The 22,863-nt window shown below is 46.4% G+C and overlaps 1 long non-coding RNA gene across 1 annotated transcript in view; it reads right to left on the minus strand.

The window, feature by feature from the left end:
• Positions 1–1,191: 1,191 nt before the first annotated feature.
• Positions 1,192–22,863, minus strand: part of LOC144767761 (uncharacterized) — a 38,175-nt gene continuing 16,503 nt past the window's right edge. The window contains exon 3 of the long non-coding RNA XR_013598338.1: positions 1,192–2,240. This is a non-coding gene — a long non-coding RNA (uncharacterized LOC144767761). The remainder of the gene's footprint in view (positions 2,241–22,863) is intronic.

A 22,863-nucleotide genomic window follows, 5' to 3' on the forward strand; every position in this document is an offset into this window, starting at 1 on the left:
TGACCGTGATGTTTGATGATTACTGTGCCATTTTATTTGCAGTGACCCTGAGTGAAGCAGACACTCCTGCATTCACATACACATGTTACTTTGTGGCTTGCCAATGCCCTTGTGGTATGTGCTTGTTTTGCAAGTTGTCACACCCTTCCTGCCGTCATGTCTTCATTCGTTCCTGCTGATACATACACAGCCACAGTGCAGCGCACACTATCCAGGACCACACACGCCTACAGGATACCCCTCCTTCCATCCATTTGTAGAGCATGCTCCAGCCACCCTACACACAGAGAACACCGGACAATCATCCTCCTGGTATCACAATGCCTCAAACTCAGCCATTGCAGCTTCTATGCCTGTGTGTGCAACGCATACTGGCAAGACTATGCTGAGCCACATGACATTGTGTCTACGTACCACCAGGTCATGTGCCTTGTACAGCATACACACACCTTCCATAGGCACAATATTGAAAGGTCTTACCTTGTCAACACCACAGCAGCAAAAATCAGCTTCCTTACAGTCACGTGCCAGGACACGACCTGGTCACACCACTTCAACATAGCCATCACAGTCAGTCAAGTAGCCACAGGGGACACACACCATGACCACGCCTCTTGGGTGTGGTGTGATTTGGCCGTTCTGGTGTAGATAATTGTCAGACGTGGGTAGTTGCACCCATCACAGGAGTATGGTACTTGTAGATCCATAGGTGGAGGTCACCTAATCAGGTGTGCTTGGGTAGAGTGCTACAGCCCATTGCCCACAGTCTGTCCTGCCACCCTTGTTCTGTGCGCCAACCATCACATCCACAGTACAGCATCATGCTGATGATAGTTCACATACCTGAGGACACAGATGTAGGTACTCCTTACGTGGACAACTAGTTTTGTCACACTGATCTGTACACCTCAAAGTGACTCTCCTGGGCCTGGCTGTTATTGCAGTTTTGTGATCCAAACCCCCTCCAGCATTTACTATCCCTCACAGGTGTGTCTTTCCATCCATGTATCTAGTTTTTAGGAATTTGTGAACGATGTGTGTCCTCACCCGGAATCAGATCCAAGTGTGTGGATGGCTGCAGTTTGTTGAATACTCTTGCATTTTATACATTTTCACACACATATCATTTTATACTATAGGTACAAGATAACTCACCAAATGCGTATGATGTTTAGAATATTTATTGGGTGATCTTGTGCAGGAAACGTGAATAGGTGCTGTACAGAAAGGGGGGAATCCAAAGTTCACTGCTGTAGATGAGATGCCTTACAGTTTGAGTCAACAGAGTCCAGGCCACAGTGCTTGGCATCATTGGGCAGACTGTGACCAGCAAGTTCATGTGGGAGAGTCTCATAGGTGATGCTGTTGCACCCAAGGGCAATATGCCAGGTCAGGTGTCCTGGGAGTTGTGCATGGCCCACTGCCTCTCAACGACTTAGCCGTGGACGACCCACCTTCCTTGGGGGACCCTCACGTGCAGGCATGGACGATGCATGGGACACTACGTCAGACAGTTCCTCCTTCTCCTCCTCCCTCCCTGTGGCTGGTGTTGCACTTTGCCTTGATGTAGCTGGCCTGGTGACACAGGGAGGGTGCTGCATGTTGGGAGGGTGCTGTGATTGGCTCATTTCCCGATGCACCGTCAAGATCTCAGCCAGACTTGCCTCCACCCGTCCATAATGTTGGTCTTGCCTGCCATTTTGCTCAGTCTGCAGTTGTTTCACCTGGTTGAGGGCCTCCGCTAGTTGGCTTACCTCCCTGGTGTCCCGCCGGTATGCCTCCAGGATGTTAGTCAGTTCAGGCATACCAGGCCCTGCAGCTGACTGGCCAGAATCTCGCCTCCGCCTTGCGCCACTCCCACCACCCTGACCCACACGAGCACGGCCTGCGCTTGTGGGCACATCCGATCGATGTGCCCCCCGAGTGCTGGCAGGGTGAAGGTTGTCTGCCACCTCAGGGGTGCCCGACAAAGGGTGTCCCTCATTTTCAGACAGGATCTCTGGTGGATCATGGGCAGGCCTCTGACCTGTCTGCTGGGATGTGGTGGGAATGGTTCCGGTGGTTGGCACAGATGTCGCTGGTACAGTTGCTGCAGGGGTTTGGGATCCAGAGGAGCCAGGTTGGTTGGGGTCATCCACAGTGCATTGAGTGGCGTCGCTGTCGGTGGGGTCAGGGTCCTGCTGAGCCTGGGACTGGGATGCTTCTCCCCCCTAGGTTGGGGGGGGTCTCCACACGTTGCCCTGTGTGTGGGAGAGACAGACACTGTTAATGCACTATCAAGTGAAATCTAAATTAGTTAGCCATTATCAGCATCACAGTTCCACAAGCTTTACATTGTTGTCATTGTTCACTTGTGTATGTAGTGGTAGTAATGTGACATGTACTCTGGGGTATTTTCCTTCTTCCATTCTCTTGACAATGACTGACAGAGCCATTGCTGTGTCTTGTCTTGCCGGCACAACACATATACAGCAGTGCTCAGGTTCCCGCAAAACATCCAGGATACGGTGTTAATCCTTATGTCTGCGTCAAGCATGCACAGAGTTTAGATGCAGCATGTTCATGTAAGAGACAGAGCATTATTTATTTGCATATAATCTTCTACTTTGGATAGGTGTTGCTGTTCCGTGATGGCCAACCAATGCCAACACCCCTGGACGTGTACACCCACTTCTGGATCATGGCTTTAGAACGTGGCACTTCTCCAAGACACATCACCTTGTCAATACCCATGTCCATGTTTGTACTTAAGTGCATCGACAACGTTCATGAGATGGAGCACGTGCATTGTGTGAGAGGCACAATGGACTGGAGCATCTGCAATGTGCATGTAAAAGTTGTATGTGTATTCATATGAGTGAGTGTTTAGTTGTGGTACATGACAATTGGGACAGTGTTGCACTCCATTGCCTGCCCCCAGGGGATGAGTTTCTGTAAAGGGGGTGTATGACAGGCCATGCTAGTAGTTTGCGTGTGATTTGCACGCATCCATCCTTCATGATTTGGCTGTGCACTCATGTAGCATGCTGGCATAATCGTGGTTGTGGGTTCCTGCACAGGATGTCTGACCTTGTCCTGGTGTTTGTGTTTGCAATGATCACAGGAGGGACTTGTGCTGCCTACACCTGTGCCCATTGTGTACTACAGAGCTTTCCAAACTGTGTGTCCTGACACAGTATAGTGTCGCATGCAAATGGTGGGTGTGTTGCAGGCACTTAGTACATGACTGCTGGTAATTAGGAGACATCCCTAAACACTCTGCTCTATGGTCTTTATAAGGCCTGTGCAATGCTTGGGTGCAACTGTGTGTGTGCCCAGGGAGCTGGGGTGAGGTGACAGAGGAAGGTACACTGAGGGATGGATACAGAGGGAGGGAGGGGCACTGAGGGAGGGAGGGAGACAGAGGGAGGGAGACAGAGGGAGGGAGACAGAGGGAGGGAGACAGAGGGAGAGGGAGACAGAGAGAGAGGGCGACAGGGATGGAGGGAGTCAGAGGGAGGGAGGGAGACAGACAGAGGGAGGAGGGCAACACCTGTCCATTCTCATGTGGCTCATACAAGGAAGTGCGAATATGTTTGATATTGCAAGAGCGCAAGAAAGACTGCATCTCAGATGAAACTAACTGCACCCCATTATCCGACACTAGAACAGCAGGACTACCTTCCCTTGCAAAAACTTCTTGAAAAAATGAAATAACGACCTCAGACGTAACCTTAGCAACAAATCTTACCTCTGGCCATTTAGAATGATAATCTATCATTACTAATGCAAAACGTGAGGTCTCTGGAAGAAAGTGGAAAGGTCCTGAGATATCAAAAGCTAATTTGCTCCATGGCAACAGAGGCCATTCAACAGATTTAAGTGGAGGAACATGCAGCTTTAACATTTTGTCCTTGGCACAACAATCAGGACAGTCCCTAACAGTACGGTCAATGAAGCGGTCAATTCCTGGCCACCAAAAATTCAGCCTAATCAAACGCTTCATGCTAGAAATACCAGGATGCGCTTTGTGTGCCAACTTTAAAATAAGCTCCTGAACACCAGAGGGTGGAATACATTTGTCAGATCTGAACACAAAATCCCCTTCAAAATGCAACTCATCTGCAACATTGAAAAATGGAAGTAAATCATCCCTGACCTTAGTTTAGTTTGGCCAACCCTCCAACATAAATTTACCAAGTAAGACAAACCTCTCATCCTTAGCTTGACATTCCAACCAAAACTGTTCAGATATATCCTGATATTGAGAACAAACAACATCAGCTAAACTTAGTACAAAATCTAACTCCTTCAAAACATTTACCTTGTCCTCTTTATTTTCACACGGAAGACGTGACAGACAGTCAGCCGTAACATTTTTCTTTCCAGGAATGTACTCAACTGTAAAATTATATTCTTGCAACCTAGAAGCTAACCGTGCAATCCTAGCCGTGGCATTCCAACCACCACCAACCGATAAGATATTTACAAGAGGCTTATGATCTGTTCTGAGAACAAATTTGCTTCCCCAAATATAAATTCTGAAATGTTCTATGGCCCAAACACAAGACAACAACTCACGCTCTATAACTGCATACCTTCGTTCTGTTTCACTCAAAGTCCTTGAGGAAAATGCCACATTCCATTCGAGCACCCCATCAGACTGAGATAATACACACCCTAAACCATACAAGCTCGCATCTGTTGTGATGATACAATTCTTACCCATCCTAAATGGTTTCAAAGTGGGCGAATTTACAATTTCATTTTTGATGTCAACAAAAGCTTTTTCTTGTTCAGAACCCCACAGAAATTCATTGTTTCGCCTTAGCAATCTTTTTAATGGCTCCATCTTTGTGGCAAAATTGACCACAAACTTACTATAGTACTCACACATGCCAGAAAAAGAAAGGAGTTGTTCTTTGTTGGCTGGAGAAGGAGCTTTGAGGATAGCTTCAACATTAGATCTTTTGGGAACCAACCCTTCCCCTGACAATGTGTGTCCCAAATATTCAACTGATTTTTTGAATACCTTGCACTTGTGTGCTTTAAGAGTTAGACCAAAATTTTCCAGTCTACTACATACCACATCCAAATGTGATACATGCTCCACTTCATCCTTAGAAAATACCAAAATGTCATCTTGAAAGCATTTTACAAATACATCACAGTCTTTAAAAATATGAAACATTACACGTTGGAAAACGGAGGCCGCAGATGCTAATCCGAACGGCATCCTCCTGTATTGAAATAAACCCATAGGGGTGATGAAAGCTGTGTATTTCCTAGAATCTTCGGTTAACTCAATTTGATGGTACGCAGACCTAAGATCAAAAGTGGAAAAAATCTGCGCACCATCAAACAACGAAACAAGCTCATTAAAATTGGGCAATGGATGGCAATCCACAATAATGTTAGAACTGAGAGCCCTTAAATCAACACAGACTCTCAAAGATTGATCAGGTTTTCGCACCAAAACGATAGGCGAAACCCATTCTGCAGATTCGATAGGCTCAATGATATTATCTCTAAGCAAATCATCAAGCATTTTCTTAAGCTCATCCCTAACATTCAATGGAACCCCTCTTAGCTTTTGTTTAACTGGAATGGCACCTTCTTTCAATTTTATCTGATGCTCAAAAATTTTTAACTTACCCAACTGATCACTGAAAACCTTATCAAACTTTTTGCTCCAAAAAGAAATGTTACTACTCTCCCCCACATTAGGACAAATGGACCCAATCATTTCCTGATCAGTACACATCGAAATGGGATCCTTTGCCCGTGGATTAAGTTTAATACCAAGTTCCCATTGATCTTGCCAACCTAAAACATTTATACCCTTCACAGCAATGTATAATTTAATTTGAGCCACTCTGCCTCTGAAAGTTAACGGAACGTTGAGGAAACCTTCAATATCAATCAAATATCCACTAAAACCTTCTGCTAAAATGTCTGATTGTTGCAAACTAATCAAATCACAAACATTGCTTAACTTCTCATTAAAGTAGTCTCTAGTAATTATGGTCCAGGGGGAACCCGAATCCACCATAAGCTCAATTGCAATTGAGAAAACATGAAAAATACACTTAGGGGATTTCTTTCTTGTAATTAGAGCACAACCACTCTGAATAATAGACACAACGAAACCCCTTTCAGGAACTTGTTTTTCCTCCTCCACCTCATTAAGAGAGGAAATCTTTGAGGGTGTAAAGTTGCTGGAGGGCGGACGTGATGGTGGACTAGTACGCCATTGTGCATTGTAACGTCTTTCTCTACAAACACTGCTATAATGCCCCACTCTACCGCAGACATTACATGTTTTGTTTATGGCCGGGCAACCTTGAAATGACGCAATATGAGACCTGCTACCACATCTAAAACATGACCATGCATTATTTACAGCATCAGGTCTCCTATTGCTAGTGTTACTATTATTCTTATTCTTTGGTTGATTGGATATAGGATTTCTTTCATTCCATTTAGCCCTAAAAGCACATACTTCCTCCTCAGAAATGGTTTTACTGGGATTGGAACTCTGTTTATCTACAATGCCCATCCACTTTTCAGACATTTCAGTTGACTTAGCAATAGAAATAGTTTCCTCTAAATTGGGATCACCAATACACCATAATTTATCTTGAATTTTTTTGTTTCTAATATGCACGATGATTTGATCACGGATCATTTCATCGGCCATTGCACCGAAATTGCAGTGCAATGTTAGAGATCTCAATGCAGTGAGAAAATCGTCAAATGATTCTTCTTGCTTTTGTGCCCTGGTATAGAACTTAAAATGATTTAATGCAATATTGGCTGTAGGCTTAAATCTTTTTTCCAACCTACTGAGAGCTTCTGTATATACATTTAATGAATCACCGCTACCTGAAGCAACAGTAATTTGGGGTAAAGTCCTAAAAACTTCTTGGCCTTCCGAACCAAGACAATGTAACAGGATACTTTTTTTCCTTTCGGAACCCATGCGTTCCCCATCAATAGCTCTCATGTAATTAAAGAACTCCTCCTTCCATCTAGACCAAGGCATGGGAGGGTCACCTTTCACTTGTAAAAACTTAGCTGGGGGATCGAACTGCATTTCAAAGGACCAATGCACTAGTTACTGTATAAACACTTAACAGTTAATAAATGAGAAATACAAGAAAACAAATGTCACTCCTTTGTACCAGTGACCAGTGAAGAAATTGAGTTGAACTGTAACTGAAAATATTCTTGCAATGTATGCAGTTATAACAGTGACCAACTAAAATATTTCTACATAAAAGAAAACCAATTAGGAACATTCAGTATGATATAACCGTAATGGCCTAAACATACTCTTAAAACGATGTTGATTTCATAAAGGATGTGAAATGAGAACATAAATTGAGTCTTTGAGTACGTCGTGAAACTGTACTTGTTCCAAAATATCCAAACGCTGAAGTAGAACCAATAAAAGAAAGTACACTGTGCCTTGAAATACGCTGAGAAAACAGAATATAAACGTACACTGCGCCTTCCAAAATCGAAGAAACTCCTTCCCTTGCGGCTGCCGATGAAAACTTCTCCGTATACTGGTTGCTTGGAGACACCTGTAAACAAAATGGTGGCACGCAACGTAGATCACGTCAAAACAATGACGGAGATACGCCCACACGTGATGACGCTCACGTAGAATCCAGGCAAAGAGACACGTACAATGGACTCAGACTTTCAGCTGATGCGGAACGTGTGGAAGACGGAGTACTTCAGGCAGCGTTCGGGAGAGAAGGTAAGAGACAGATAGATTTCCGGCCACTAAGAACTGCTGAGGCAACGGGGCGCTGTGACGTATTCCAAAGCAGCCAGATGCGCGCTGTGACGTATCCCAAAGCAGACAGATGCTCGAGCCGCTTGAACCGCCACCAACACTTGAAAGATGCAAATGTCCAAAATTACCCAAAGTTGCCTCGAAAATTTTTACAATTCGGGCGCAAAGCAGGAAATGATTTCAAATAACGCTGGCAGCAATCCAGGTTTGAATGCAGTAATCCAAAACGTACCAAAGCAGTGAAAAATCCGAAATTTCCATAAAAGAATCCAAAAACTCCGCTCCTGTGCTGTAGATGGCTGGAGTAGCTTTATCCTTGTCGCCAATTTTGTAAGAATTCAATAGAAGCTTGTATAAATAGGTTGTTTATTGATAGCACAGCATCAGGTACAGGTACATCAGAATCCAAGCAATAACTGACAGAGAAAAGTGGAATGCTACATTAGCAAAGCTCTGTACAGAATACAGAATGCAAAGCACAACCTGCACAGCGCATGCAGTTAAAGAAGCAGTGCAGAATATAACAGGCAGACAGAGAGAGAGGGAGACAGAGGGAGGGAGACAGAGGGTGAGGGAGACAGAGGGAGAGGGAGACAGAGGGAGGTAGACAGACAGAGGGAGGAGGGCAACAGAGGGATGGAGACAGGGATGGAGGGAGTCAGAGGTATGGAGGGAGACAGAGGGAGGGAGACAGAGGGAGGGAGTCAGAGGGTGACAGACAGAGGGAGGGAGAGAGACAGAGGGAGGAGGGCAACAGAGGGATGGAGACAGGTTATTTGTGCTCGGTCGCTTGCTACACTGCCTTACTGTGTCACAAAATGATGCATCGCCGTAAGGTGTGTCAGCAACTTGAAATAGTTTATGAGCTGTGGTCTACTATCTAGTGTGATATTTCCCTATCCCTGTGCATTGGGCATGGTGCTTGGGTGTGTCCCTGGGACATATGGGATGGGAGCAGCCTCTTACCCTACACCTCCCACCCTTTGTGCCTCCCCCTTGCAACTACCCCCATTCGGTTGTGTACTGCTGGGACTCATGGCCACCCACCCCATGCTGCTGGACACTGTTGTAAGTCCACCCATGTAACATGTGTTTTTTGTACACTCACCAGACTCAAAGGCTCCTTCAATACTGTGTACTCCCACTGGTGGCAGCAGGGCCATGACTTTCTCCTCCCAGGGATGGTATACAGGATGTCTGCGGGGACCACCACCTCCAGTGTAGTGTGCATTGGCGTAGTCCTGGCCCATTTTCTTCTTCACCATCCTCCGCAGATCATACCACCTGGACTGGCATTCCCCCCTGGTGCGCCTGATGGGTGCAACATCATTGACCTTGTCTACGATCCTCTCCCACAGGCGTGTTTTTTCTGCCATGCTGGTCTGTCTGACCAATGCTCCAAACAGCTGTGGCTCGACTCTGATGACTTCATCTGTAAGTATCTCATTCTACGGGTTTGTGAACTTTGGATTCTTGGGTGTGGTCATGGTGTGGGGTGTATGTGATTGAGGGGATGATGGTGTGTATGGATGAGGGTGTGTGGGTTCGATTGTGAAGGGGGTGGTGTGGGTGTAGATGAGATAGGGTGTAGGTGTGTGGCTGCAATTGTTTGTGAGATGTCTGTGTCTTCGCAAGAATGGGTATGTTGCAAAGGATGATGGATTCTATGTGTGGACCCTTTTATTGGTCAATTAGTGGGTGTGGCTTAATTTGAATTTGTGGTGTATGTGTTATATGGGGTGGGTGTTAGTTTTGACCTCTGTTTGCCTGTTTGGCTGTGACCAGGACATTGTTTCTCAATAGTGTGTAGACAGGAGACATGTTCAGTGTTGTTGTGCGACTCGTTAGCAAAGTCCTTGTGCTGGTTTAGGTGTTGGCGTTATGTGTGCGTGTCGTACTTGTGCGTGCGGGTGACTTGTACGGGCCGTTGGCGGGTGGGGGGGTTCGCATAGGCTTGATGGGGGGGTGTGCGTGTCATACTTGTGCGTGCGGGTGACTTGTACGGGCCGTTGGCGGGTGGGGGGTTTGCGTAGGCTTGATGGGGGGGGTGCGTGTCGTACTTGTGCGTGCGGGTGTGTTGTATGGGCCGTTGGCGGGTGGGGGGGTTCGCGTAGGCTTGATGGGTGTGTGCGTGTCATACTTGTGTGTGCGGGTGTGTTGTACGGGCCGTTGGCGGGTGGGGGGTTCGCGTAGGCTTGATGGGGGGGTGCGCGTCGTACTTGTGCGTGCGGGTGTGTTGTACGGGCCGTCAGCGGGTGGGGGGTTCACGTAGGCTTGATGGGGGGGTGTGCGTGTCATACTTGTGCGTGCGAGTGTGTTGTACGGGCCGTTGGTGGGTGGGGGGGTTCGCGTAGGCTTGATGGGGGTGTGCGTGTCGTACTTGTGTGTGCGGTTGACTTGTACGGGCCGTTGGCGGGTGGGGGGGTTCGCGTAGGATTGATGGGGGTGTGCATGTCGTACTTGTGCGTGCGGTTGACTTGTACGGGCCGTTGGCAGGTGGGGGGGTTTGCGTAGGCTTGATGGGGGGGTGTGTGTGTCATACTTGTGCGTGCGGTTGACTTGTACGGGCCGTTGGTGGGTGGGGGGGTTTGCGTAGGCTTGATGGGGGGTGTGCGTGTCGTACTTGTGCGTGCGGGTGTGTTGTATGGGCCGTTGGTGGGTGGGGGGGTTCGCGTAGGCTTGATGGGGAGGTGTGCGTGTCGTACTTGTGCATGCGGGTGTGTTGTACAGGCCGTTGGCAGGTGGGGGGGTTCGCGTAGGCTTAATGGGGGGGTGTGCGTGTCGTACTTGTGTGTGCCGTTGACTTGTATTGGGCGTTGGCGGGTAGGGGGGTTCGCGTAGGCTTGATGGGGGGTGTGCGTGTCATACTTGTGCGTGCGGTTGAATTGTACGGGCTGTTGGCGGGTGGGGGGGTTTGTGTAGGCTTGATGGGGGAATGTGCGTGTCGTACTTGTGCGTGTGGTTGACTTGTACGGGCCGTTGGCGGGTGGGGTGGTTCGCGTAGGCTTGATGGGGTGTATGCGTGTCATACTTGTGCGTGCGGTTGACTTGTACGGGCCGTTGGCGGGTGGGGGGGTTCACCTAGGCTTGATGGGGGGTGTGCGTGTCGTACTTGTGCGTGCGGGTGCGTTGTCTGATGTTTTGTTTATACGGGTATGCAAATTACACTGACTGAACAATGTAATAATGATAGGATGGAAACTTGTCCAGCTTGAAGTTTACGTCACCCACATGCTAACAGAACACTTACACACACTTTTTTATATACCACTTCCAGATCATGGCGGGTGGGGGGGTTCGCGTAGGCTTGATGGGGGGGTGTGCGTGTCATACTTGTGCGTGCGGGTGTGTTGTACGGGCCGTTGGCGGGTGGGGGGTTCGCGTAGGCTTGATGGGGGGGTGTGTGTGTCGTACTTGTGTGTGCGGTCGACTTGTACGGGACGTTGGCGGGTGGGGGGGTTGATGCCACTTGCTGTGAGGCGAATAATCCCGTACAAATCAATCTTCATGCGCGAATACTTTGGGCCGTACGAATCGCAGACAGGCTTTTCGTACAGGATCGTACTAGTGTGTTTGTACGGCCTGGTTACAAATCGTACGGTAGGATTCACGATGCCTATTCGTAAGGGTCATCGGCTGTGGCTCGTACGGTTCGCTGATATTCGTAAGGCAATCGACGGAAATGGATCGGAATTCGCAGGTCGGACGGTAATTTCCCATTCGTACGGATTCGGATACGAATACGAATCGTACGGCGGAATATTTTACCGGATCGGAATCGACGCCATAATGTGCACTCCATTATCTTTTGTGTAGCACAGACCTACAGCCAGACAATTTAACCCAGACCTCTCGCGTTCCCTCACCCCCCACTAGCAGGGCATGGTATTGCATGGGTGTCCAGTTTCACATGTGTGCGTCTGGCTGCACTTTTAAGAAGCATCAGCAATGACCTCTGAATGAAAAGAACGGAAAACCGAACCTGCTGAGGTACTAAGATGTAAAGCGCCTTTGTATCAGGGACATTGGGGGAGTGTGAGGATCTGGCACGCACTGAATAGAACACAAACAAGTCAAATATAATTTCGCCTCGAAGGCCAGGATTTAGTTCTAGTCACAGATCAGCAACAGAGGCGCTCAATGTTGCTGTCTGCCTCTGCGATGCCAATCTGTGAAACGATCAGTGATGGCTAAAAAATCATTAAGTGCTTTGAGGAAAATTGAATTTTGCCTTGTTATATGTGCCTACGTGTTCCCCATCCTATGTTACATGTGCATGATTAATATGCATATATCCCCCTATGATCGAATAATGACGCAATTATAGTTGTGTCCAACTCTAGTATGCCAGTTTCCAGTTCCTGTGAAAGCAACGAGTATTAGGCCTATGTTGCCAACGTTTTACATTGTGCACGTTATTCTATTGAATTGTCCCCGTTTCTAGGCCTCATGAGGGCCCGGACACCAGATTCAAGCTCCAGTCTCCTGAACCCACTCCGAGGAGCGATGCAGCCCCCACCTGCATCCCTGACCCTTCACTTACTTCCTGCCGCGCAGCGCGGTGCCCGGCCTGGCTCTGCCTGCCTGCCTGTCTGCCAAGAATATGTTATGCCTCTAGTTATCAGTTCAGCTCTCCGTCTTCACATTCCTAAGTTAGCGAACCGCATAAACAGTTTCAGCTATAGTCTAGTCTTCCTGTCTCCATGCAAGAGAATTACTGAATTAATATCCATAGAAGATTCATAGCACACGCAATACATGAAGAATATATGCATGCACCAGCCTTAGTGTCCAGTAGCCTTTGCTCTGATAACTTTTAGATTCTATCAACATGTACTCCAAACACAAGATACCAGATATGCTATAGGTACATGTCGTCCTGACATCGCAGACTTTCGTCTCCTCTTCTAGTGCAGAAGTCAGAGCCCCCAGTTCTCCCCTAGTAACACGTCATTGCCCGTTTGCGCGCACCACTAGGTTAAAGGTCCCAGCTGCCCAGGTAGCCCCCTCCATGTATCCACCCATTTCATGACACTTCTGTGACGTTCTCATCACATGTGTACGTGCACGCCCTGTGCACGCCTTCTTTTCACGCCCATGTGTTCTTATCTTACGCTTGTCACTAGTTACGCCTACTGTATGTAATGTAATTGTGATGTTTTACTATATATACAATGTACTGTTGATGAAACGTTGCAGCTGCCTTCTATGCCATTCTATTTCAGGCTGTCCCGATCCTGTCCCTTCCCTTATGCCTGAATAAAGCCCGTTCGACTCAGATTCCTCGGATCTTGCCTCTTATTTATTGAGCTATCTGTTTTATTAATGTATTCAAAAATAGTACCGGTAATTAATTATTCATTTACCACAGAAATGGCGCCCGAATAGGGACATGCCCTTTCCCCACGCGCCGGCGATGTAACGCAGGCCCCCTGACCCTTCTACAGCCGTGACGGAACTCTACCGTGCACGTGCAGGTATTTCTGCTTCAAGTCTCCCTCAGGCCCACGGAGGAGACGGAACCTGCGGTCCGGCATCCAGACGAGGCGGTGAGGAATGCGGTTCGTCCCGACCAGAGCCCAAGCCGAGAGTGGAAGGTCCGAGGTATCCGGAGGCCCACCTGTTCCTGAAGTCCGAAGTTCGTAACCAGACGTCGTAACAGTCCAGTCCAGTCCGAGGCCTTCCAGTTTCTGCTTCCTGGTGAGTACCGTTATGGGGGAAGTATCTAGACAGGTTCATTAGTTTGTTCCTGGTCCGATGGGTTTGGGTACACAGATCCAGTCCGACGTGTCCATCTAGGTGGATACGGTATGACGTGTCTCTTTATGAGACCGGTATGTTCTGTACTGTTTTAGCAGTGCATCCAGTAATTCTAGTAAGTCCGTTCTCGAGAAATTCAAGTGTTATGTTTTCAGTGTATCAGGTAGAATTCTGTTCGAACTGTTATTAATGTATTTCTATGTCGTGGTATGAGTGATTTGTTTGCCATTTCATTACTGTGTTTATTGTGTATTGTGTTAAAGTCTAAGTACAAATTCAAGATGCCTCTGTTTTCTAAATTACGTCAGATCAAAACTAGAAAAGGGTTACTCGAAGAATCAGTTCCTGTCCCTCCTAGGGACAGTCCTGGTCATTTTATGTATCACAAGCATGGCTTAGATGCCATATTATATCTAGACTTATGGTCGGAGTACACCAAACATCTTGAAGAGAAATATAGATGGCCTGTATCAGGTACATGGGATGCCGAGTGCATCATGCGAGTAGAAGAAGCATTATGGAAAAAGAAAGCCAGACAGTCCCAGAAAGATGCCATCGAGTTATGGCGCAAAGAATCTCATAGAAGAACCGAAAAATAGTTCAGAAAAACAGAATTAAGTAGGGAATCCTCAGAGAAAGCCCAAGAAAGGCAATTAATCGAAGAAGGTGAACGAGTTAGAGCAGAACAGTCAGACAGACAGAGAAATGCCCTTATTAAAGGTATGTATCCTCTTCTTGCCGAGGGCTTGCCGAAGGCAACCCCGGAAGCATCCTGTAATTTACCGCCACCATTGGTCCCGATTAAGCTACGTCATAAACCGACCGCAGCTGAAATTTTTCTTTCGTCCTACTTGGACGACACAGTCCCAGAATATGCAAATCGTATTCCGCCCGTTCACCCTCAGCACCCTGTTAATAATGTAATTCCTGTTCCTCCAGTCACTGGTCCCGGGAACCCTGTCCATGTACCAGTACCCCCGGACCTGCCCACATTAGGTGTGCCCGTTTTGCCAGTCACTCTACCAGCACGTACAGTATTAACTGACGATTCCAGTTCAGGAGGTGCGGGGGGAGGTGCTCCTATCACCCCGCCTCAAGTAAGACGACTGACGCCGCGAGAAGCAGCGTTACAGCGTACGCCAAAAGTGGCTACATACACAGACCTCAAGCGACTTCTTACGGACTGTATATATGATCCAGTTCCAGGCGAAGATCACATGGTATTATATTCAGTACGTTTAAGACGGGTTGCCAACTTCTTGGTCACCCTGCCCGACATGAAGGAACATCTAGACAGAATATATCGTTTTGTCCGTACAGGAGAAAATCCAGGAAGTATTCACGAAGCTATGGCACAAAGGAAAGCCGAGATTCAAAATATGATTTTACAGTTCTTGATTAACTGTTTAATAAGAGAACAAGATTATCCTGATAAAGACCAAGACGAGATGAAAGGCCTGACCAGGTGGAGTGATAATATAGCCGAGGGAAAACACAAGACACTAGGTAGTATAGAAAGTATGTACAAGAAAATTCGTAAGGAAATTATAAGTATACACCAGAAAGAGGAAGCAAAAAGAGCAACCGAGAAAGAGAATGACTCTTCCAGTGAAGAGGTAGACAGCGAGAATCCCTCCAGAATAGCGTACGTAGGTAGAACTAGATTTGCCGACAGACATTCACGTCCAGATTACAAGAAAGTTTTTCCTCCTTCAGTACCAGAACAGTGTTCTCTTGAACAAGTATTCCAGGCCACCGATCAGATTCTGAAATCACGAATAGGTTATAGCGAGCTTAGTACAATGCATGAACAAGAACTAGCCCGATCAGCAGTCCGATGGACTAGTGATTCTACCACGTTTCCAGATGAAATAGTGGCCCAAACGTTTCTGAAACTGCCCCCAGCCGAGCAGCGTCTGGTGGGTATGTATATGATCCAGCACCTCATCACACTGTATGAGGATCAGCATTCTGATCCAGGTCCTTTACATGATGTGCTGAACGAGTTACTCCTAAATAGATGGAAAGGTCTAGGTACTGATTTAATTAGTGTCATTCTAGAACAGCGCCACAAATACAGAACGTTCCTGAACCCACATTTTGTTCCTGTCCCACCTCCAGTAAGAAAATCATTCTACATAGACAGACAGAATCCGTTACGAGAAGTACATCCAGTTAAGGGAGAGGGGGGTGATCTAGAACGAGTATTTGTTTACACCCCTATCACGAAAATAGAACTTCTTGAAATGAAAAAGTTAATACCCTGTCACGATAAAGATCCAGCAGGGTTCCACCGTGAATTAAAGGACATGCTCCGTATGGGAGAATACACGTATCCTGATATCATTAAAATGTTAAAGGTCCTGTTGCCTGCGGGCATATATGAAAAACTCAAAGAAAAAGAATGGGAGGTGGGAGAGAAAAAGATAGATTGGACAGCATTAGAGACTGAGGATAACACACGAGTTCCAGGTACCGGTCTTGGGGAAAAAGCTAAAGCATTGCCCGAACTGTTAATACAAGTCTTGCCAAGATTACTAGCCACGAAAAAGGAAGACTGGGATGCCATCTCAGCCTGTAAACAGAAACAAGATGAAGACACTAGTGATTTTTATTCTAGATTTGAGAAATGTTTCATTATTAATAGTGGTCTGAAAACAAGTAGTGAATCGTATCCACATCTTTTTGTTACCAAACTAGTCGAGAATTCTCTACCACAAGTTAAAAATCGAGTATTGAAAGTCGAAAGTACCTGGCAAGCTATTACTCCGTCACAAATGCTCCAGATGCTCCAGTACCACCAGAACAGAATCAGGGAAGAGCAAGAACACGAAAGGAGACGTATGAAAGACACGAAAATGAAAGTGCTAGTTGCACAGTCTGTTCCACCAGACAGTCAGAAGAGGGGTACGAATCAAACTAGTCATTCTACAGCTCCCGTTAAAGGGACATGCAATTACTGTAAACAGCAAGGTCATTATATAAATGAATGTGCAGTTCTGAAACACAACATAGCTACTGGTAAGACGAAAGAGAGACCACGTCCGCCTAGACAAGAACAAGTTTCACAGATTTCCCAGACACCGCAGAATGCACAACAGACAGTTACAGTACCGCAGCCTATAGCTGCCACACAACACGTTACACAGCAAATGTACCAGTATGCACAGTCGGAGTATATCAGCAGTATTCATGAAACAGCCTAGAGAGGGAGGTTGGCTTGCCTCTCATCGAGATTCCTGTAGATCAAGAGGGTCCCTATGTGCATAGTCAAGTATTAGGGAAAGACAGAAAGTTTCTGATTGATACAGGGGCAAGTAGGACTACCATCAGTCATGACGAGGTTCCAGGGGCTCCGCTCTCAGGCTCTAGAAATGTTTCCCTTGGATTTTCAGGAAAGCCTATTGTTAATGAAATATCGAAACTAGTTACTCTAGAAGTTGGTCCATTGTCCCGAACTACAGACTTGTTACTAACGAAATCCTGTCCAGAGAACTTACTTGGTATAAAGACTCTGAAGGAATTAGGAGCAGTTATATGCTGCTCCCCAGAAGGAGTACGATTGTTTTTGCGTGATTTTAAAGGTCATTATGTATTACGTGATTTTGATCCAAGATTATTGAATGTACCACAGCATTTATGGGCGCAAGGTCCAACTGATGTAGGTTGTATGCACATTACACCCCATCGTGTCACTCTGAAGCAAGGTGTTGTATTACCACGAATCCGACAGTACAAATTGCCACCTGAGGCTGTAGCAGCCTTATCCAAAATTATTGACGAGCTCATTGCTCAAGGAGTAGTTGTAGAAACGGACTCCAATGTATGTAATTCTCCTATCATCCCGATTCTAAAACGTACTGATCCAAATGCACCTCCAGTTTATCGATTAGTGATTGACCTTCGAGAACTTAATAAATGTATCATACCCCAGTACCCAGTGGTCCCAGATATTTCTTCCCTATTGACAGCCATTGATTCCGAAGCTACGTTCTTTACTGTTATTGATCTCAAGTAAGCATGAGCGCAAAATCCGCTCCGATCGCGGATTTTCGGTAAATTCGCGGTCCGCGAACTCTCGCGAATTTACCGAAAATCCGCAATCCGCGAGCGGCGGATTCCGCGGTCAAAAGTTCAAAGCCTAATTTACGATGGCGCCGGCAAGCTGCCAGCGCCATCCTCAAATAGTTACTTAATTAGCTTCAACAGGAAGCTCTAATAGATAAGATAAAGCAGGGGCTCGAGCGCCTGCTTTATTTTATCAGTTGGAGCTTCCTGTTGAAGCTAATTAAGTAACTTTTTCAGGATGGCGCTGGCAGCTTGCCGGCGCCATCGTAAATTATTTACGATGGGGAAAAACGGTGGTGTCTTCTTGAATAAATATGAAGGGCAGGGTTCATTCTGGCACGACGGTCCTGGCACAAAAAATAAACCTCAACAGGAAACACTTGCAGATATCAATAAAGCATGTGCCCTAGTTGAAGCTTAAATTCAGTGACTCATTCATCAGCCCAAAAACAATCGTGAGCGTTGTGGAGGCTGGGCAGGTGTGCCTTCTTCCCAAATATACCATCGAAAATCCGCTGTGATGCTGGCCAGAGGCATTTGCATCTTTGACTTTCACGAGCGCAATCCCCGTGCTGTTCCTGTGACCAGGAGCTTCTGTCTCTTAATCTGCTGCTCTGATCGGTCTCTGACCTTTTATACACACAAGAGGCATGTGCGCTCGCATGGAAGCCCCGTCCGTTTGGCCCCGCCCACACACTCGAGGAAGCCCCGCCCCCAAATCCGCCGATCCGTGAATTCGCAAATTCGTGAATCGTGGATCCGCAAAATCCGCCCATGCTTAATCTCAAGAACGCATTCTTTAGTGTCCCAATTCATCCAGACAGCCAGTTTCTTTTCGGATTCTGTTTAAATGGAAGAAGCTATAAATTCACACGAGCTCCTCAAGGTTTCACAGAAAGTCCTAGTATTTACAGTCAAGCACTTAAGAGACAACTAGACAATATTCACATGCCAACTGACACTGCCCTACTCCAGTATGTCGATGATCTATTGATCACAGCCCGTTCTGAACGTGACTGCGAACGTGCGTCACTGACAGTCTTGTATTTCCTGGCCGAGATGGGGCACAAGGTGTCCCCTTCTAAATTGCAATTCTGTGTCCAGCAAGTGGTCTACCTTGGACACTTACTGTCCAAGAGGGGTAGGCAGTTGACACCTGACCGTATCCAGTTAATAGCACATCTTCCACAGCCCAAGACTCAGAAGGAGGTACGAGCTTTTATCGGCCTCACTTCTTATTGCAGACAATGGATTCCTCAGTATGCATTTCTAGCCAAGCCACTGATACAGTTAACGACACGGGAGGCAGCCGTATCGACTGTCCTCCCTTGGACCCAAGAACATACACTTGTTTTCAATGAGTTAAAGAAAGCCTTATGCCAAGCACCTGTTCTAGCAACACCGAACTACAGTAAGCCTTTTACACTTTTTGTCACTGAACGTGATGGTACTGCATTATCTGTTCTCACACAAGATCAAGCAGGACAATACAAGCCCTGTGCTTATTTCTCTAGCACATTAGATCCGGTGGCCCAGGCTTTGCCTGCGTGCCTCAAATCAGTTGCAGCCACAGCTCTAGCTATCAGACAGAGTGATTCCATAGTATTAGGACACTCCCTGACAGTACAAGTTTCACACTCCGTGGAAGTTCTTTTAAACCGAACACAGACTCAGCACTTGACAATTGTACGTTTAACAGGTTATGAACTGACATTGTTTCAGCCACACATAGAAATCAGACGCTGCAACATTTTAAATCCCGCTACACTGTTACCCTCAGTTACTGCAAACCCTGCCACACATGACTGTGTGGAAGTTGTTAACACCATGACAAAGCCAAGACAAGACTTGACAGACATTGCATTACCTGATCCCGACCTGACACTTTATGTGGATGGTTCATGTATGAGGACAAGTACAGGAGAACTAGTAGCCGCGTATGCAGTGACTACTGACACTGAAGTTATAGAAACACATCGTATTGACACCCTGTCTGCTCAAGCAGCAGAGCTTGTCGCTCTGACCCAAGCCTGCATACGAGCCAAGAACCTGAAAGTAAATATATACACAGATTCACGTTATGCATTCGGAGTCGTACACGACTTCGGAGTACTCTGGCAAGAGAGGTTTCATGACTTCTCATGGAACCAAGATTCAGCATGGCCCCCTCATTCAAGCTCTGGTAGATGCAATACATTTACCGACAGCCATCGCTATCATGAAGTGCAAGGCACATACGAAAGTCACTGACATCATTTCCCAGGGTAACGATCTAGCAGATCGAACAGCCAAGCTTACAGCTCAGACTCCAGACATACCAGTTAACACGACACAGACAGACATTCCAGATCAGACGACTTGTATGACAGTTAAGGACCCTACACAAGACGTACTAGATATACAGTTACATGCTACCCCAGATGAAATCAAGAAATGGTCTGAACAAGGAGGGGTCCAGACAGATCAGGGATGGTTGACGAAGGGAAAAGCCACATGGTTTCTCCCCGACTCTATGGTTCAAGTCATTATTAACACCGCACATAGTCCAGCACACTTAGGAGAAAAAGCCATGCTAGACAGTATTCAGAATCTCTGGTTCAACAAGCATTTACGAGCAGCAGCCAAGCAGAAAGTGCGTACCTGCATGATCTGTTGTCAGTTTAATCCAGGTAAAGGTGTCCCGGTGGAACAAGGTGGATTCCATCCTCCTGACCACCCTTTTGAAGTCCTCCAGACGGATTATATTCAGATGGAGTGATGTCGAGGTTTCAAGTATTTCCTCGTAGTTGTATGCGCTTTGTCCAGATGGACAGAAGCATATCCAGTCCCAGATTACACCGCTGCGACCACTGCCAGGCAGTTGGTTCGTGAGTTTTTCCCCCGCTATGGATTACCTAGGGTCGTGTATTCAGACAACGGCCAGCCATTCTCATCCGAACTTATGAAACAAGTATCCCTTCTGTTAGGGTACCAGTGGAAGTTCCACTGTGTACGACATCCTGAAGCAGCCAGTCTCGTAGAGAGACATAATCAGACTCTGAAAATCCGCATTGCCAAAATATGCGCAGAGAAAGGCGTAGATTGGATAGTAGCACTGCCAGTTGCTCTTTTCTATATGAGAATGGTCGCACACTCCCGTTCAGGTCTGTCCCCTTTTGAGGTAGTGTTCGGTCGTCCCCCAAATATGTGGGGTACACCTAGACCACGTACAATTACAGATGTTGACAGTAATATGCTGACAGATTACCTTGCCTCCTTGATGTCTGCACTACAATCTTGTCGTTCACAGGTTGCCGCTGCTTTTCCAGACAACACCGAAATGAAACCGCATGAGGTCATACCAGGCGACCTAGTCCTCGTGAGAAATTTTGATCGTTCAAGTCCGCTGGAGCCCCGCTGGAAGGAGCCCCGACTTGTACTACTAACAACAAGGACCGCCGTGAAGATCGAAGGAAGAAAAGGGTGGTTGCACTCCAGTCATGTAAAGAGATTCCATGGACTCAAACCAAAGACTGTTTTCAAGGACTGCCCCGTTCTCAAGGACTGCCCAGACACTGAATCTAAACTTCCCCTGTTAGAGAAAACTCCGCAGCAGGAGTATAAAGATAAGCTACGGTCTAGTAAGTCAGCCAGTTTAATTGTCTAAGTCCCTCTCGGGTGAAACGGTTAGACAGGTTCCTGACATGTATGAGATAGACCCACACAGTGAGAGAGTTAGTCAAAACTCTAAGAGAATACGTTATCAAAAGAATCTTCAAAGTCGATGCATTATTACTCTATTATTTATGACATTTCTGAGTCTTATGGTTACCTGCATAAGTTATGCCTTACATTTATGTTTTCCTATTGATTCACATGTACGTATGTTTTCTAATGTTACAGTAGAGCACACTTTTAGTGACCTGCCTCCTCACGAGTTATCCTATCGTCTTGCCATGCGCAATAACACGTTTATCCGTATGTTACACTATTCACACCAGACTAGCAATGCCACTAATTGTTGGGTGTGTGGTCGACTCCCCCCTTTCCAGACACCGAAGGGAGTTCTGCCACTTTTTCCCTATCCGTTTTCACACAATGGTTCGTGTGGAGCATGGTCCACGTTAACGTCATCTTTAAACGATATGTCCCTTCTGAATAGAACATGTTTCCCAGACAAGGAGGGTCTTTCCCATAGAACAGGGTTAGATCTAGAAAATGAAGTATATGATCTAGGTAATTATTCCTCGAATTTCATGGTCTTGAATGTTCAGTCCGAGACTACTCCAGATTTGCCTGCTATTGCAGTTCTACCAGTAAAAGGAGAATTATGTGTTAGAAAGAATGGTTCAGTACATCTAGGTCATAGTGATTGTACTACTATGGTCGAGTATAGTGACAGTGGGAAATCTATTTTCAAAGCCTCACGTCATTCTTATTTTGTGTGTGGTCAGACCGCATATGTTCGTCTGCCCCTCGATTGGGATGGAACATGTTATATTGCCTTCCTACTGCCACCAGTTTTTCTAGCCCCATCCGATTATCACAGAAACACACATCTAGTACACGTCAGACATAGAAGGGAGATTGAGTCCCCAATTCTAGATCAAACTGAAACTACCTTAGAACAGTATCAAGACTTCAATAAAGGTTTCTTTTTCTTCATAGGACCTGTCCAGAATAGTAAGCTAATACGTAGGTTAACCAGAACCCTTGAAGCAGTAGTGAATGAGACTACTTCCGCTCTAGGTAACTTAACCGAGGAGCAATCTGCTATGAGATTTGTCGTGCTCCAAAATCGTCTCGTCCTTGACGTCATACTGGCCGATAGGGGAGGAGCTTATAGAGTCATCGGATCTAGTTGCTGCATTTTTATTCCTAATAACGCACCGTCTGTTTATTCAGCTATAACCAGACTTCATAAAATTGCCCATCAGTTACACCAGAATCCAGGCACCTGGACATGGTCCGGTTGGCTCTGGAGTATAGTATCTGCCTGGGGATGGAAAGTATTATCATTCCTGGGTATAGCAGTAATGATCATATTCAGTTGCTGTCTCTGTTTACAATGTGGCCCTGAGATTTGCGGCTTGTGTGCTACCTCTTGTATTCCTAGTCCTAAGTCCCGTTCCAAGACAATTCGAGACGAGCAAATGATACTTTATGAACAGATAGATGGTATCATGAATATTGATGTTTCCTGATGGAAACGTAGGGCACAAGGAGGGAATGAGGAAAATTGAATTTTGCCTTGTTATATGTGCCTACGT

The sequence above is a fragment of the Lissotriton helveticus genome, chromosome 7, assembly GCF_964261635.1.
Source record: "Lissotriton helveticus chromosome 7, aLisHel1.1, whole genome shotgun sequence".
Taxonomy (NCBI): domain Eukaryota; kingdom Metazoa; phylum Chordata; class Amphibia; order Caudata; family Salamandridae; genus Lissotriton; species Lissotriton helveticus.